Source organism: Natrix helvetica, assembly GCF_964273705.1.
Source record: "Natrix helvetica genome assembly, chromosome: W".
Lineage (NCBI taxonomy): Eukaryota > Metazoa > Chordata > Lepidosauria > Squamata > Natricidae > Natrix > Natrix helvetica.
Genome location: NC_138555.1, coordinates 22,626,998 through 22,645,171, shown reverse-complemented (window position 1 = coordinate 22,645,171; position 18,174 = coordinate 22,626,998).

The window sequence follows — 18,174 nt, the reverse complement described above, 5'->3', positions numbered from 1 at the left end:
GTATTAAACATAGGTTACTGTTCTGTCCCCCAGGCCTCCAAATCATACTGATGCCGGCTTGGCCATCTGCCATGACTAATGAAGTAGATAAGCCACCCCTTGGCTAGGAGCCCAGAAACTTATCTCTATGAAAAACCAGACTCACGGATTTCACAGACTTCTTGAAACTTAAACTGATGTTTCCTGCAAAATTCCCCTCCCGTCGCTCCACCTATGAGCTCTCTAGGAGGGGCCAATCAGTAACCACCTGTGTCCTATTTCCTTCTGTGAGCCTGTTTCCATAGCTGCTGCCTTCTCCTATCAGCCCTCCACATCCGTATGTCAGGGACAACCTCCCCCGTTCTTCCTCACTGCTCCCTGGTTCAGACGCCATCTGGTGGCCAACAGGACTCTCTAGTCCCTGCTCTGACTCCGAACACCGCCCAGAGTCTTCTTCAGCCTCCAGGGTAGTCCCATACTGTTCATCACTGTCAAATTCCACCAACAGCTCAGCTGGCCGCTGCTGGGCCACAACACTATCCCTCACCGCAGGGCCCTTCCCCCGGGTCTGATGCTCAGGGTGTGGCCTAGATGGGAATTGTTCATGGAAGGCCTGCACCAAAGCAGGTGCGTGCATGGAGGTCGCATCCTTCCAGGTAAAATCCTCTGGCCCATGGCCCTTCCATTCAACCAGGTATTGGAACCGTCCTTTCAGCCATCGGGAATCCCGGATCCTGGCAACTTCGTACTCAGGCGGCACCTCATCATCACGAGGGTCTGGCTGGGGCTGATATGGTTGGCGAAGAGAACAAGCTGGCCGTTCAGGAACAAGGAGAGATTGATGAAAGACTGGATGGACTCGCATCGAGTGTGGCAATGTCAGGCGATAGGTGACCAGATTGATGACTGCCTCAACAGGAAATGGGCCAAGGTAACAGTGGTCTAACTTCTTCACTGGCCGGTTTGACGGAAGGTGTCTGGTTGACAGCCACACTCAATCACCCACAGTCAACGCTGACGTCGCACGCCGAGACCTGTCCGTGACTTTCTTATTTATTTATTTATTTATTTATTTATTTTTTCTTTAAAAAACAAGACAACACATACAGAACAAAAGCAAGGAGAAAAAACAACTTTCCTCAATTTCATCAAGCATGTCGTTTGGTTACAAGTTTTTGTGCAACAGTTTTTACAATTAAAAATAAAGTCACTGGTTATCCATTGAACATAACTAAATATTTCATTGAGCATTATGTGTTCAGATTACCATTAATTTGTGACAGCCCGTATTTCCTTAAATCCATAATTATCTATTAAGTGAGCACCTGTCTACCCTAGATGAGTTCAAATCACCAGGACCGGATGGATTACACCCCAGAGTTCTGAAGGAACTAGCAGACGAGATCTCAGAACCACTGAATTATATCTTTCAGAGATCCTGGAACACCGGGGAACTACCAGAGGACTGGAAAAGAGCTGATGTGGTTCCCATCTTCAAAAAAGGGAAAAAATTAGATCCAGGAAACTACAGACCTATCAGCCTAACCTCAATACCAGGAAAGATTCTGGAAAAAATAATCAAGCAACGAATTTGCGAACACCTAGAAGCAAACAAAGTAATAGCCAAAAGCCAACATGGATTTGTCAAAAACAGATCATGCCAGACTAATCTTATTGCATTCTTTGATAATGTGACAAAATTAGTGGACCAGAGGAATGCCGTTGATATAGTTTACTTGGACTTCAGTAAGGCTTTTGATAAGGTAGACCATAACCTACTACTAGATAAAGTAGAAGAATGTGGGTTAGACAGCATCACCACCAGATGGATTGGTAACTGGCTGACCAACCGCACTCAACGTGTAGTCCTCAATGGAACTGCATCTACATGGAGGGAAGTATGCAGTGGAGTACCCCAAGGCTCTGTTTTAGGCCCAGTACTCTTCAACATCTTCATCAATGATTTGGATGAGGGAATAAATGGGGAACTCATCAAATTTGCAGATGATACCAAGCTGGCAGGAATAGCCAACACTCCAGAAGATAGGCTTAAGATACAGAAGGATCTTGACAAACTTGAACATTGGGCACTATCTAATAAAATGAAATTCAATGGTGAAAAGAGTAAGGTTCTACATTTAGGCAACAAAGACGGAATGCACAGGTACAGTATAGGTGATACCTTACTCAGTAGTAGTAACTGTGAAAGGGATCTTGGAGTCCTAGTGGACAACCATTTAAATATGAGCCAGCAGTGTGCAGCAGCTGCCAAAAAAGCCAACACAGTTCTAGGCTGCATCAACAGAGGGATAGAATCAAGATCACGTGAAGTGTTAATACCACTTTATAATGCCTTGGTAAGGCCACACTTGGAATACTGCATTCAGTTCTGGTCGCCACGATGTAAAAAAGATGTGGAGACTCTAGAAAGAGTGCAGAGAAGAGCAACAAAGGTGATTAGGGGACTGGAGACTAAAACATATGAAGAACGGTTGCAGGAACTGGGTATGTTTAGCTTAAGAGAAAGAAGGACTAGGGGAGACATGATAGCATTATTCCAATATCTCAGAGGTTGCCACAAAGAAGAGGGAGTCAAACTATTCTCCAAAGCACCTGAGGGTAGAACAAGAAGCAATGGGTGGAAACTAATCAAGGAGAGAAGCAACTTAGAACTGAGGAGAAATTTCCTGACAGTGAGAACAATTAATCAGTGGAACAGCTTGCCTCCAGAAGTTGTGAATGCCCCAACACTGGAAGTCTTTAAGAAGATGTTGGATAGCCATTTGTCTGAAACGGTATAGGGTTTCCTGCCTAGGCAGGGGGTTGGACTAGAAGACCTCCAAGGTCCCTTCCAACTCTACTATTGTATTGTATTGTAAGTAACAAGTCTTCATAGAATTATAATATCGCCTATCTCTAGAGAGTAAAAACAAAGATTAAAACAAAAGATTCCCATTAATTCATATTGCACATTTATACTTTCAATTAACCATAATGTCATCAATCATCCACAACAAATATAATTTTCCATTATTAATTATTAATCCATATAGTCTTTAGGTATTTCAATTCATATATGTATCCATTGTTCATTACATCATCATTAGTCCATTTAGTATAGCAAAAATCGTTATGGTATAGAACCGTGATGGCGAACCTATGGCACGCGTGCCACAAGAGGCACACAGAGCCATTTGTCAGGGCACGTGAGGCGCTGCCCTGTCAGCTGGCCAGCGCGCATGCGCGCGCTGCCCACCTGAGTTCACCTTTTTAAAAGCCATTTTTCACCCTCCCCAGGCTCCAGAGGCTTTATAGGAGCCTGGGGAGGGCGAAAAGAGCCTCCCCCGCCCCCCCGGAGGCCCTCCGGAGGCTTCAGGGACCGTCCGGAGGCTTCCCTGATGCCTTCGGAGTGCTTAAAACGACCCTCCGAGCAAACCGAAAGTACTTCCGGGTTGCTCGGAGGGTCATTTTAAGCATTCCGAAGGCTTCAGGGACTGTCCGGAGGATTCCCTGATGCCTTCGGAGTGCTTAAAACGACCCTCTGAGCAAACCGGAAGTTACTTCCGGTTTGCTCGGAGGGTGGTTTTAAGCGTTCCGAAGGCTTCAGGGAAGCCTCCAGACGGTCCCTGAAGCCTCCGGAGGGCCTCTGGGGGGGTGGGGGAGGCTTTTTTCGCCCTCCCCAGGCTCCTATAAAGCCTCTGGACCCTGGGGAGGGCGAAAAAAGCATGTAAAAATGGGGGGGGTCGCGCGTTGTGCGCGCATGTGCACTGGGGGGTCGCGCGTTGCATTATGGGTGCGGCACGCCCGCACACGACCCCCCTGCGCTCCCCCCACTTGTGGCACGCAAGCCAAAAAAGGTTTGCCATCGCTGGTATAGAATGATTACTACCTACAGTAATACCTAGAGGTTCAAATCATCCCAGTCTTATACATTAGGTTCATTATTGTTCTTCATACATCGTGTAGATAAGTACTCTATTGCATAATAAGAAAAAAAAAATAAAAAAGTAAAAAAAAACCTTTCATAACAGTAAATATAACTTTCTATTATGGCATAAGAAAACAATTTCATTTCCATGTTTTTTTATCTAACCATTGGTAAAACAAATCCCATACTCTATAAAATTGCTCATCCTCTAGTTCTCTAATTTCAAATGTAAGCTTACTCATTTCAGCACATTCCATTATTTTCTGAATAATTTCCTCCTGTGTTGGTAATTTCTCATTTTTCCAATTTTTGGCAAATACAATTCTAGCAGCTGTTAAAACATTTATAATCAGATATTTCAAGTCCTTGTTGTATGTTTCTGGTATTATTCGCAATAAGAAGAGTTCTAGTTTTAAGTCTATGTGTTTATGTATCATTTTCTCCAGCCACATGTGGATTTTTGTCCAGTATCTTTTAGCTTCAGTACAGGTCCACCACATGTGGTAATATGTGCCTGGCGTCTGATGACATTTCCAGCATTTTTTGGATTTATTCTTAGACATTTTTGCTATTCTCGTTGGGGATAAGTGCCACTGTTGCAGAAAATGACAGGCTTAGACTTCTCAGGATACAGGAAAAGTTTATTTGGCAGCCAGGTTCAGAAAGCTAGCACATAGCTAGCATTGGAAATTCTGAACAATCTTTATTATCGAAGGACGCATTCTTATACATTCTCAAAGACAGTGTAACACGGAAACACTTAACTCATTTCTTATTGGTTACCTTGGGGAAAAAGCCCTATAAGGAGATGGGGGTCTTGCTTCTCCTTTTGTTACAGGTAAGGGCTACGTGCCATTAACGAACTTTATTTGAACCTTGTGGTTTTGGACTTTTGACATAGGGACTTTTACTGGAACATGTTGTGGTTGTGGGCTGATGACATTTCCCTGTCCCTTTAAGCAAGTTTCCAACTGTCCCTTTTATGCCACGTCTTCATTCTTATATTTTTAATCCATATTTTATTCCACTTTATTTCCCCCCTTCTAGACTCTATTAAGGCCCACAATTGAGTCTAGCCTGTTAGATTAACAATATAAGCATGCAGAATACAGAATAGCAGAAAAAGCAAGGATACAAGAATACACATCTTAGGGCTTATCTTCCAAAATCACTTTCTCTACTTCTAAGAGGACAATTTGAATATAGGAACTAGTATCTGAGACTTCATCTTCCTTGAGGGTATGTGGAATTAGGCTTTCCATTAACATTAATTACTTTTCACCCTGTGTTTCCTTTACAGACCTCATAGTTGTTTAAGCAAGGGTATTATGCAGGGGAGGAAGGCCAAACTTGTGATTCCACATAATAAAAGAAATAGCATTTGCTTGATCCAACCTGTTCCCGGTAGCCAAGAGAACCACACATCTGTTCCTTGTACTTTTTTGACCAATAGAGGAAGCTCAAACTAGTTCTTGGACCATCCCCCAGACTTTCCTTGATCTATTCATATGAAAACAGTAAGCTTTTTCACATAAGAAGAAGACTCCATCTCCCCCTACACACACTCCTATGTTCATAGAAAAGGCATGGGCTCACAGGTTCTTTTCATTAGTCCAGACCTGTAAGGTTCCTGCCAAGTACATACCAGTTAGGGGCTGTAATGGAACTTCTTGGTTAGGGTCCATTTGCCTATCCCTGAGAACTGATCCTTCAAAGAGATGGTGGGAACTGGTGTTTCCAGGGGGAAAATGAACACAAAATCCCATGGTGGATTGTATTGAAAGCCAAACGGGAAGTCGGGGTGGCTGGAATGGCCTTGGGGCAGCTTCCAGTGGTCAGATTCCCTTCCCATCGATTAAAAACAAGTGGAGGTTGGAGCGAGAAAGTGACCCTCTGTTGGAAGAGCTTGTGAGCAGAGGGAGACATGCTGTGAGTCAATTTCACATCTACAAGGGTTTTCCTGGGGGCAAGGTATATTTCAGATGGGCATTGTTCCTCTGATAGTCACTTCACAGGAATGCCAGGTTCTTGATATCGTTTGATGTACAAGAACTATCTTAAGCTTTCTTCTTCTTGTTGTTGTTGTTTTCAAAGATATTGCTCAACTGAAATAGCATGATAAGGTAAAGATCCAGCAGACAGACGCAACCAGTATTTTTGACCCAGGGCAGGATCAGACTAATTGATTAAGCTTTGACCTAATTCCAGCACTTTTTTTCTGTTCCCTTTTTCTCAATTGTTGCAGGGGTCTGTTTTCCCTATGCTTTGCCCTTTTTCTTACAGGGTTTGTCAAATAATTGACTTTAGGTGTTGGGATTGGCTTACAGTTCTGTCCCCAAGCATAAATGATGCATTGTTGGCGGAAGCAGACCTGTACCACATCCTGTAACTTGATTCCACCCTGTTCTTCGGGATTTATAGCATCCACGGATCTTTTTTTTTCAAGAGCAAGGGGGGGTTGCTCGGATATTTTCACAACATTCAAAACGTTATCACTTAACAAGCTCATTGCCAATAACAGCCAGAGCCACAAAAGGCTCATAATTGTCCCTCACGCAAAACTTCTCCTAACACAATTCTTTTATCCTACTGAATCACCATGTCAGGGAGAAGGCAGGGGTTATATATAGTTTAAGGAATGGCAATATCAGCTTTGGGCAATCCACAAAACCAAATCTTATTTGCTAAACATATCACCCACAATCCAAAAACTCCTATTATACTGCAAAGAATCCATTCCCACGGTTCCTCAAACATAAGTGTCATCAGATGATTGGGTTCCTCTTGATTACAATTAATGATCTTAGCCTCAGCACTGTCTTCCTCTGGAGGGGACAATTCCTGAGGGATGAATGTGCAATACAACAAATAAGTACATTCACTAAAGCGAGAGATAGTACAGTTATGACTATGAATACTTGGCTTGTCATTTCCTGACAGGTGCTCACACTTTCTAATACATCTTATATCTAATAAAGGAAACGTTGTCTTCCTCCTCCAAATCTTCAGCCTTACGTCGAGAAGTCAGCTTCCAGGGGTGACTTCAGTAGGGCTTCTTCTGCCCCGTAAGAGCTTACCCGTTACCAGTAGGGAAGCTTATAGGAGGCCTTTCTTTAAGCATATCACTAGAGGAAGGGCTTCTTCCTCTGCTCCCAATACTCATCAGCAGCTAGCTTAACTTGAGTCCAGTGAATCCAAAGCTTGGATTCCAACACTTTTGCTGCAAGTGGAGAACACATGACCACAGTATATGGGCCCTTCCATCTAGGTTTCAAATTCTTCCCTTTCCAGTGTTTTACCACACTCTGTCCCCCACCTGAATATTATGACTGGAAGTTGTTAAAAATGGTGGGGGTAAGGGAGACACAATACTGTTGGATTACTTGTATTTACTTATTCAATTCTCCCACCATTTGATTCACCCATGAGGACCCCAATTGTCCTAGGTCCCTTATATGATTTTTCAAATTATGGCTTATAACTGGTGGCCATCCAAACATCATTTCAAAAGGAGATAAATTAAGTTCTTTACATGGAGTACATCACACAGAGCAGAGAGCTAAGGGTAAGGCATCAAAACATACCTTATCTTTTCCTTAACAGTGCAATTCACACATTTGCTTAATTTCTTTCCTGAGGCAGTTAAAAGACCTCTTTCCCTATAATCAGCAGTATTGATATGCAAAGTAAGGAAAGCATACAGAGTCAGTTCAGATGTTCACCCTTTCATTCTTTGTTCTTTCTAATGCACGAATTAAAGCCCACAATTCTGCCACTTCGGCACTGGTGCCTTTTGGGAGAGGTCCACTCTCAAAGACTTGGGCAAGGGAGACTGCATAATGTTCTCCCATAGTAATGAAGCTTGATCCAAGCTATAGTCTGCATATTTCAACGGCACGTCAGTTAAGTCTGGTCTGCATGAAAACTGATTCTCAATGATTCTCATACAATTATACTCAATTTCGGGTCCTGGTATTGGCAAAAGGGTGGCAGGGTTTAGGGCATTTGTTTGCTTCAAGGTCACTTGTGGATTTTGAGTCAGGAGTCCCTGATATTCGTAAATGGCCCTTCATTTCCTTGACTTGCATGGCTAGTGTAGATATTGGTAATTTATTAGCTTCCTCCATTAGGAGAGCTGTGGCGGCTAGCCTTTTGCAACAGTTCAGTTGTTTAGATAGATAAGTTGTTGTCAACTTCCTTTTTCTTATCAGAGCCAGGGTTCTTCCTTTTTTTTTTCCACCCCCCTTCGTAGATGCATAAGGAGGTTTGGCTAGAAGCACGAAATTTGAAATCCTCATTCTGCAATATCCTGCTGTTCATGGGTTCACAATTTGGCATATTATTACTCTTAAGTATTTAGCTTGGGGCTTTTTGTCCCTGCCTTCCAGCTTTTTGCCTTGTCCATTAACAGATGAAGCAATTGATTGATTGTTTTTTTTTTTTCAACAATTCTCCTTCGTCTGTTTGGTTACTGGGATTGGAGTAGCACATTTCCATTCTAAGTCTTCACCAAAAAGGTAGGTGAATTTTTTAAAAAAAAAAAATCCTTGGAGAAACTTAGTCCAAGCAAACAGTTTTTAGTTGTCTCTATGTATTTGAGATGGTGAAGAAGGCATAGGCAAACAGGCATGGCTAGAGGCTTTACTTGTATAATTATTGGTGCATGATGATACACATGGCCTGGTGGATTCTTGAACCACCATTGCCATATTTCATCTGAGAGAGTGCCTCATCATTAGAGCCATTTTATCTTCCTCAAAGGACAGTGTAGCTCCCACTTTTGCATAGGATATCATGACCCAAAAGAGGGACTGGGCATTCAAGCATGTCTTGGGACATTCTTGTAGCCAGTGGCCCTTTTTTTTCTTCTTACACCAATCACATCGACCTCTGCTTTGGGCTTTGGAATTATTTGACAATGCAACTGTCAGCAATTCAGCTTTACTTTGCATCCTGTCATCTCTCTTTCTCTCTTTTACTTTTCACAAAGACCTTTCATGCAATTTCCATTTTATTCAATCCACACAGACCTACATGCACAAATAGTCTGAAACAACACTTTCAGACCTGGGGAAGAGTCTCTCCCTTTTAATCTTCAATTTTTTCTTTCCTTGGGAAACATGTGGGTTATTCTCCAAGCATGGGAAAACTTAGAGATTAAAACTTTAAATCCCACTGTTCCCCACAACTTCCAAGTCCAAGCTGAGAAGCTTACTTATTTTGCCCGCTGGTCAAACATATCAAAATCAATTGAACACCATTCAGTTCTACATGTTATTAGTATAGATACACACCTAAGAATTACATCAAATTAATCAAGTCCAATTACCTAGATCTTCCTATTCAATAGGCTTTACCTTTTTATAACCTGCTAAATTTCTTACTTTTGCTTGAAGTTATGCCCGTTGTTCTATCTCCTTAAGCACTAGATGGTTAATACCTGTCTCTGCCCTGGGGTGTTCCGTTTTCTATCTTGACCTCCCAGCCACGCTGGCATATTTTTAAAGATCAAGATGTATAGAGACAATGTATAGATATGTTTGTCCATACATTGTTTGCATTCAGCCAGGGTTCTAGGTGGATCTCCCAGCCCGCGCTGGCATATTTTTAAAGATCCAGATATATGGAGACGTTCATTAACACATCGTTTGCATCTGGGTGGGGCTCTTGATTCATCTGATGGTGGCCAGAATCTGAGGCCCTATTCAAAGGCACTCCAAATCTTGGCACAATATCTTTTAGTACACACAAAACCAAGAGATCTCTAAATCTCACTTTCTGGGAAAATTGTGGGGACAACTATTTGCCACACAGCACCCGGGAGCCCTGTAGAAGGACTTCCAAAGGAAGTTTCCATCCTGTCTTTGGGTTGTTTTGTCACAACAGAGACAGGCTGCAGCAATCTGATTAACAGCATGTGTGCCTCTAACTACCGATCCGCGCAACAACCTCCTTGACAATTCTTCCGGCAGGTCCCCTTGCCTCCCACTCTATCTAAGAGCCTTGGCGAGAAAAAAATGTGTTTCCTTTTGCCTTTTGAAGTTCCTTCTTATCTGAGGTTTTGAGCCCTTGTATGCTCATTCCACAAGTTCAGAGATGCCTTTCCTGACCCCCCTTTTTTTCCTAATGTCATCTGCAGAGTGACCAATGAAGATACAATACAATACAATAGCAGAGTTGGAAGGGACCTTGGAGGTCTTCTAGTCCAACCCCCTGCCTATACCATTTCAGACAAATGACTATCCAACATCTTCTTAAAGACTTCCAGTGTTGGGGTGTTCACAACTTCTGGAGGCAATTTCTGTTCCACTGATTGATGGTTCTAACTGTCAGGAAGTTTCTCCTCAGTTCTAAGTTGCTTCTCTCTTTGATTAGTTTCCACCCATTGCTTCTTGTTCTACCCTCAGGTGCCTTGGAGAATAGTTTTTTGACTCCCTCTTCTTTGTTGCTCTTTTCTGCACTCTTTCTAGAGTCTCCACATCTTTTCTACATCGTGGTGACCAAAACTGAATGCAGTATTCTAAGTGATCTTTATTCTATCCCTTTGTTTATGCAGCCTAGAAATGTATTGGCTTTGTTTGGCAGCTGCTGCACACAGCTGGCTCATATTTAAATGGTTGTCCACTAGGACTCCAAGATTCCTTTCATAGTTACTAATGTTGAGCAAGGTACTTGTGCATTTCATTTTTATTGCCTAAATGTAGAATCTTACTCGTTTCACCATTGAATTTCATTTTATTAGATAGTGCTCAATGTTCAGGTTTGTCAAGATCCTTCTGTATCTTTAGCCTATCTTCTGGAGATCATATTGACCATTCTCTTATTTTCTTCAACCTCAGGATCTAATGTGGTATATTGCCTGAAGTTTTGATAAATGCATTCTAGGAATTCCCCTGGATTTTCATCCTGTTTCTGTTGAATTTAAAAGACCTTCCCTAAATTCTTAACTTTTGTTTGAATCCTAACAAAACTAAGGTCCAATAGTTTTGCAGCTGAATGTACTAGGTTCCTAATCTGGTTCCTTCAGTAACCATGTTTAGTCTGGTGTTTTTTTCTTCATGATCCTTCTGCAAAGGCTTATTCAAAAGACTTATTCTTTTCTCTGTGGTTAATAAAATTTCCATCAGACTTTTTATGTCAGCCCAAGCAGACTAGTGAGTTCAGAAAAATGGATGCAAAAAGGACATGCATCTCATCTGGATTTTCTCTATAGGCAGGAATTTTATTTTTCCAATTACATAAATCAGCCATTGAGAATGGAGCATATATCCAGACCTTACTTAGCTCCCCCTCAGCTTCTGGCAATAAAATTCCCTTAGGGCAATTTGAGTTTTTATCTCAACTGCTCCCTTGGACCAGGTTTGTGGTCCACTTGATCTATCCCTTCGATAACCTTTTTTGGTTTTCTTTCTCCTGGCCCCACCTAATGGGACCGTTTGTTCTTTCTTTTTAACAAAACAAAAAAACACTTAAACACATCATCAAAGCAGGAACTAAATGTTTCGTTGAGACTCTCTCAAAGCTTTTTTTTTCTTTCCTCCTTGAGGCTTTTATAATAGGGGTGAGGGTAATTTCTCTGCCAGAGACATTTTACTAAAACTCTCTCAAGGCTTTTTTCCCTCAACATGCATTGGAGAGGCGTTCGAGGAACGCTCCCCACCTTCCCATGTTCTATTTCTAGGACACTGTCACCGACCTGGGGTGCCGGAATACCACGGTCACCTTCAGGAACTGCGATGACTTAACCACCCACACAAACCACGAGCCTCATTAGGATACGCCGGTTCCATTTGGAACAGACGCTATCCCGGGCTCAGGGAGGTGATCAGGCCCCCTCTTCCACTCCTAACCGAGTGGGTCCACAATTCTTTTAATACTTGCCTGCAGGCGTCTTCTTTCTCAGCCGGCGTAAATTTTATTAACTTGTCCTGATCCTGGTCAGATCCTTGGATCGGTGGTGTCCTCCGGATGCCCAAGAGGGGTCATCGGCCCCCTTCCAGAGAAAGATCTCTGTGGCGCCTGAAGAAGGGCGAGATGGCCTCGATGGGGCACCGGTCGGTCCGTTCCGTCCTCAGCGAAATATCGCTCTAAGTCCTGCCGCCACGGTCGCCAGAATTGTTGCAGAAAATGACAGGCTTAGACTTCTCAGGATACAGGAAAAGTTTATTTGGCAGCCAGGTTCAGAAAGCTAGCACATAGCTAGCATTGGAAATTCTGAACAATCTTTATTATCGAAGCACGCATTCTTATACATTCTCAAAGACAGTGTAACACGGAAGCACTTAACTCATTTCTTATTGGTTACCTTGGGGAAAAAGCCCTATAAGGAGATGGGGGTCTTACTTCTCCTTTTGTTACAGGTAAGGGCTACGTGCCATTAACGAACTTTATTTGAACCTTGTGGTTTTGGACTTTTGACATAGGGACTTTTACTGGAACATGTTGTGGTTGTGGGCTGATGACATTTCCCTGTCCCTTTAAGCAAGTTTCCAACTGTCCCTTTTATGCCACGTCTTCATTCTTATATTTTTAATCCATATTTTATTCCACTTTACCACCTGTAAAACATCTTAAACAAATTCTCTTTATATGCAGTTGACATTGTCATTTTATAGTTTTGAGTCCACAGTTTTTTCCATTTTTCTAAATCAATCCCATGCCCAAAGTTTTTCCCCCAAGCTAACATAGTTTCTTTGACTTGTTCTTCCTGTAATTTCACCTCTAATAGGTAGGCATAGAGTTTTTTAATTACTTTTTCATCGTTACCTGTTAAGATTTTATCTAGTTCTGTCATTTTATCATAAAAACCCTCCTTTTTTCGATCTTCATTGTATCTAGAATGTATTTGCACATATGAATACCAATTAACTTCAATACCTTCCTGCTTCAATTCTTGTATAGATTTGAGTTCACCCTCTGTATTTAATAATTCAGCATATTTAACTGTTTGTTCCTTTTTATATATTATTGAATACGAAAAAGCTTCAATGGTTGATATCCAGACTGGAATTTTTAAGTAATGTAACTTCTTAACCTTCTCCCAGTTTAATAACAAAGCCTCTCTTATATAGTGCCTTCTAAAATAACCTTGTTCTTTCGTTCCCTTATACCATAAAAATGCATGCCAACCCAACAACAAATCATGACCCTGTAGGTTCAAAAGCCTAACATTTCTTAACATTATCCATTCCTTGATCCACATCAGACTAGTTGCCTGATAATATAGCTCCCAGTCAGGTAGGCCCAACCCTCCTCTTAATTTAGCATCTTGCAGCACTTTGCGTTTTATTCTTGCTTTTTTCCCCTGCCATATAAATTTCGATACCATTTTATTTAGATCTTCAAAATAGTCTTTCCCCAACCTAATTGGGATTGTCTGGAATAAATATAGGATTCTAGGTAAAATGTTCATTTTAATTGTTGAGATTCTCCCAATCATTGATAGTTGAAGATTTTCCCATTTCACCAAATCTGCTGCAATTTGTTGTTTCAATCTAAGATAATTGTCTTCTTTAAGTGTACTACATCTAGCTGTTAGAGAAATCCCCAAATATTTAACCTTCTTTGTAATTTGCATTTCCAAAATTTCCACCAATTCTTCTTTTTGTTTTGATGGTATATTTTTTGTCAAAATCTTTGTTTTATCTTTGTTTATTTTCAAGCCTGCCACTTTTCCATACTCCTCGATTTTTCCTATCAATTTAGGTGCAGATTCAAGTGGCTCCTCAAGAATGAAGACTAAGTCATCTGCAAATGCAACTTATATTCTTCTTTTTTAATAGTCATTCCCTTTATTTCTTCCTCTTCTCTAATCCTTCTATTTAAGACTTCTAACGTTAAGACAAAAAGTAGCGGTAATAGTGGGCAGCCTTGTCTCGTACCTCGTTTTATTTCAATAGGATCTGTCAGTTCTCCATTTATCATTATCTTAGCTGTTTGCTTGCAATATACCGTTTGTATAGCTTGAATAAAATTCTTGTCAAAGTTCATTTGTTCCATTTGTTGTATCATAAATAGCCAGTTCACATTATCAAAGGCCTTCTGCGCGTCGAGAAACATCAGAGCCATTTGTTTTTCAGGGTGGGCCTCAAAATATTCCAAAGTGTCCAAAATCGTTCTTATATTATCTCTAATTTGTCTCTTTGGTAGAAAACCATTTTGGTCCGGGTGGATAAACCCATTTAAATATTTTTTCAATCTCTGAGCCAGTATAGATGCAAATAATTTATAATCTGAGTTCAAGAAGGAAATAGGTCTATAGTTCTTAATTTGCGTATCGTCTGCCTCCTCTTTAGGTAGCAATGTAATGTATGCTTCCAGCTATGAGTTAGGTATTTTACTTTCAATCATTACTTCGTTCATAACTTCTAACAGGGGAAGAGCCAAGGATTCCTCTAGTGTTTTATAAAATTCCACAGGTAGAACATCCGGTCCCGGGGCCCTCCCATTATTTTGTCTTTTAAGAGCTTCAGATAATTCCATCATTGTTATTTTACCCTCTAATATAGTTCTAATATCATTTGGTATTTGGGGGAGATTGGCATTTTGTAAGTATTGTTTCACTTCCTCTTTTATATTCTCTTGTTAATACAACTTAGCATAATAGTCCTGTATAATTTTCTTCTTTTCCATATTCCCATAGTGCATTTTTCATTGTTCATCTCATAGTTGTTGTATTTTCTTGGCCTCTCTCTCCTTTCTCAATTTATATGCCAACCATCTACCTGGTTTATTTGCATTTTCAAAATAATTCTGTTTAGCTCCTCTAATTTTTTGTGGCAGTTCCTCCTTTTCCAGTAAGTCCATTTTGTGTTTAATTGTATCCATTTTTATTTTAATGTCTTTCTTTTGTGGAAATTTCTGTAGTTCTTTTTCCAGTATTCTATAGTCTTTTTCTAAGTCCTTAGATATTTGTCTTTTCTTTGAATTTCTCATTCTTGTATAGTCTATTATCAGACCTCTAGAAAAGGCCTTCATTGTGTCCCAAAGGTTCTGCAAGGACGTATCTTCTTTTTTATTTTCTTTAAAGAAGAAAGTCAATTCTTTTCCCATTTTCTTTACAAAGTCTTTCTCTTTCAATATCATGTTGTTTAGAGTCCATCTAGATCTTGTTCTTTGCGCTCTCCATCTTATTGTCATTGGATTGTGGTCCGCCCAAGTACTTATTTCAATTTCCACTTCTTGTGCACTGCCAAATAAATCCGTTGAGGCCCAAATCATATCAATTTTAGAGAATGCTAAGTGTCTATTGAATAGAAAGTATATTGTTTTTGGGTAGGATTTCTTTCTCTCCAGACATCTTTTAAATTTATTTAATCCATCATCCTAAAGAAGGATTTCGGGAGTGTTTTTCTATTTGATTTAATTGTTTTGTGGGTTTTATAATCCATGTTCTTATTTGTAATGCCATTAAAGTTTCCCATCATACAAATATCAGCATAGTCTAAGTCAGAAATTTTCTTGTGGAGTTTTTTATAAAATTCATCCTGTTTTTCATTAGGTGCGTAGATTGCAATTAAAAGTATTTTCCTTGCATTATCCATAGGTCTCCAACCTTTCCTTTTTGGCGAAGGTTGTAGAGAGTGTGGTGGCGCAACAGTTTCCACGGCACCTGGAGGAAATTGATTACCTGGATCCACGCCAGTCCGGCTTCCGGCCCGGTCACAGCACGGAGACGGCTTTGGTCGCGTTGGTGGATGATCTCTGGAGGGCCAGAGATGGGGGTTGCTCCTCCATCTTGGTCCTGTTAGATCTCTTGGCGGCTTTTGATACCAGCGACCATGGTATCCTATTGCGTCGCCTGGAGGGGCTGGGGGTGAGGGGCACCGTTCTGCGGTGGTTCTCCTCCTACCTCTCTGGTCGACCGCAATGTGTGTTGACAGGGGGGCAGAGGTCGAGCCTGAGGCCGCTCACTTGTGGGGTGCCGCAAGGGTCGGTCCTCTCGCCTCTCCTGTTCAACACATACATGAAGCCGCTGGGCGAGATCATTCGTGGGTTTGGGGTAGATTACCATCTGTACGCTGATGATACGCAGCTGTACATCTCTACCCCGGACCACCCCAACGATGCCGTCGAAGTGATGTCCCGATGTCTGGAAGCCGTTCGGATCTGGATGGGAGGTAACAGACTCAAACTCAACCCCTCCAAGACGGAGTGGCTGTGGCTACCGGCACCCCGGTTCAACCAGTTACGTCCATCACTGGCCATTGGGGGAGAACAGCTGGCCCCCGTGGATCAGGCACGCAATTTGGGCGTCCTCCTGGATGCCCGGCTGTCAATGGATGACCATGTGACAGCCGTGGCAAGGGGGGCATTTCACCAGGTTCGCCTGGTGTGCCAATTGCGTCCCCTATTGGACCGGGACGCCCTCTGCACAGTCAGTCATGCACTTGTGACGTCTCGACTGGACTACTGTAATGCTCTCTACATGGGGCTCCCCTTGAGATGCACCCGAAGGCTGCAGCTGGTTCAGAATGCGGCCGCGCGGACAATTGTGGGAGCCACTAGATACTCCCACGTAACACCTTTGCTGCGCGGGCTGCACTGGCTACCTGTGGCTTTCCGGGTGCGTTTCAAGGTGTTGGTTATCATCTTTAAAGCGCTCCATGGCACAGGACCTAGTTATCTGCGGGATCGTATCCTGCCCCATACATCCCTTCGGCCGATTTGCTCTCAAAGAGAGGGACTCCTCCGGGTGCCGTCCACTAGGCAATGCCAGCGGGCGACGCCCAGGAGTAGGGCCTTCTCTGTGATGGGCCCGACCCTCTGGAATGACCTCCCCCCGGATATCAGGACTACCACCGACCTCTGCTCCTTCCGTAAGAAGCTAAAAACCCACCTGTTCAATTTAGCCGGCCTGGCCTAATTCCCAATTTTAGTCCCTCAAGCCTGCATTTTTAAGTTTTTTAGGGGTATGCTTTTAGTTGCTTTTAATTTTTACTTTTCTGTACAGCTGTATTAGGTTTAATTCATTTTTAAGGGTATAGGATATTTATCTTTTGTATTCGTTTTAATGAGACGCCTGTACACCGCCCCGAGTCCCTTCGGGGAGAGGGGGCGGTCTATAAATCATGAAAATAAAATAAATAAATAATTTCCACCATTAAAATTCTTCCAGCTTCATCTGTGTAGATTTGTTTCGCTGGAATTTTATCTTTAATATAAAAGATCACTCCTCTTTTCTTACAGTCCGCCAAGGAAGTAAAAATTTTTCCAAGTTTTGATTGTACTAATAAGTGACCATTTCTTTGTTGAATGTGTACTTCTTGTAAGCAAATTAAGTCTAATTTTAATTTTTCTAATTTATGAAATATTTTCCTTCTTTTGGTTGCCGAATTAAGTCCATTTATATTAATTGAAAGCAGTTTTGTTCCTTCCATCCTTATGTTTTATATATAGGATTTATAGCTGTAGTTGATCTTGGTTCCCGTTGTTCTCTAATCTCTACGCCCCCTACGGCACCTTTTTCAATATCAATTCCACCTACGGCACCCTCCATCTTTTCAGTTTCAATTATAGGTGTGTCCAACGATTGCACCGATAAATCTTCTTTTAATTGCAATCTACGCACCTAATGAAAACCAGGGCTACCGAAATAATAAGAAAAGGGAAAATAGGAAAGGAATATTTAAGGCATAATAAAGAAAGAGAATAGTCCCAGTCAAATCACTTCCAAAAAACAAAAAGTTAAAAGTAAAGAGAAAGCTTCAACAATGAATCCACATTTTGTAACAAGAGTCCAGTCTGGCTTCCGATAATAAAAAGGGGGAAAAAAACCCGGACGGTTTCAATTAACCCTGTTCAGACCCTCCGCTAGTTCTCTGGTTATACTCTATTTCCCTTAAATCTCCAAGATTAGGGTGTTCTCTTTACAATAAAAAAAAACTTTATAGGTAGTCTCACCAAAAACGGCATGCTTCTTTCTCTCCTTTCGCTCCTGCTCTTGTTTTGCGGAGCTGTCAGCTGGCTCTTGATCGCTGGCAAAAGGGTTTTTCTCCCGAGTCTCCAGAGACATTGCGGATGTCTCTGGATCCCCCGGGTTTTCCCCTACCTCCCACCGTCTCTTCGGGACGGTTTGGGTCCAATGGACCGTCCAGGCGATCCGGATTCAGCGGCTACTCCGGAGTGACCAGAAAGCCGCGGTAGCGCGGCAACGCGTAGCTCCTCCCTTTCCATTTGAATTTTCCTGAGGCTGGTGGGAGTACCTGCTCGCTGTAAGGGGGAGTCACAAAGAGTATAGATGACAAAGTAAGAGTAAGATTGCTTCC